The following is a 1,041-nucleotide window of genomic DNA, read 5'->3' on the forward strand; positions in this document are numbered from 1 at the left end:
TTTGCATTTGAAGGACCGGTTTTTGAACATCAGAAGCTTGGTCATTGGATTGATTATAAGAAGGTTGGTTTTGCAATCCTTGGTTTAGATTGAAGTATGGTCTTTGAGTAGGATTTCTCATTGGAGGTGGGGTGTATGTTGGTTGAGGATTTTGAACATTTTGGCTTTTGTATGAGAAGTTTGGGTGAAATTTGGTGTTTTCATTGTAATAGTTGGCATAAGGGGTGCCATTCTTTTATGCTTGGTAAGCATTCACTTGCTTATTTGTGCCCCTACACTCTTGTTGATCATGTCCCAAAGTTCCACAATTCTCACACACTTCATTTGGAATCGAAGATGTTACTACCATGGCATTGACTTGTTGCTTGGGTGATTGAGAAGCTTCATTCATCTTGGCAATGGCCCAAGTTCATTATGTCAATATGGGAGCATAGTAGGGCACCCAAATCGGCACTCAATTGTGTGATGAAGTCAACTTCATGTCTCCCTCTCCTAGTAGCTTTTCTTGGCCTACTATATTGAGAGTTATGAACCGCCATCTCCTTTATCTTTGCCCAAGTTTGGTTGTCATCTACCTTGGTGAATCTTCCATTAGAACCCATGTTGAGCACATTCCTTGCATATTCATACAACCCATTCCAAAATTGTTGGACTAGTACTTAGTCCATGATGAAGACAAGAGCGACATGTATCCTTGAATCGTCTTTCCCATGCCTCATATAAGGACTCTTCATCTCTTTGCTTAAACCCGGTGATTTGGGCTCTTAACATGTTGGTCTTCTACGGAGGGTAGAACTTCTTGAAAAAGGCAAGTGCTAACTTCTTCCATGAATCAATACCAAGAATGGCCTTGTCTAGGCTCTTCAACCATTGTTTTGCGGTTCCGATCAAGGAAAAAGGAAACAATACCCATCGAATTTGGTCTTGAGTTACCCCCGTTTGGGAAATGGCATCACAATAGTCACAAAAAGTCTCCATGTGTAAATGAGGTCCCTCACTAGGCATCCCTCCGAATTGACTTCTCTCAACTAATTATATGAA

At 41.0% G+C, this 1,041-nt stretch overlaps 1 non-coding gene across 1 annotated transcript; it reads left to right on the forward strand.

Annotated features, from left to right (window-relative positions):
- The first annotated feature begins 661 nt into the window (after positions 1–661).
- LOC141593321 (small nucleolar RNA R71) lies at positions 662–771 on the forward strand. Its single transcript, XR_012521413.1, has one exon. It is a non-coding gene; the product is annotated as a small nucleolar RNA R71 (small nucleolar RNA).
- The last annotated feature ends 270 nt before the right edge of the window (positions 772–1,041 follow it).

The sequence above is a fragment of the Silene latifolia genome, chromosome 7, assembly GCF_048544455.1.
Source record: "Silene latifolia isolate original U9 population chromosome 7, ASM4854445v1, whole genome shotgun sequence".
Taxonomy (NCBI): Eukaryota; Viridiplantae; Streptophyta; class Magnoliopsida; order Caryophyllales; family Caryophyllaceae; genus Silene; species Silene latifolia.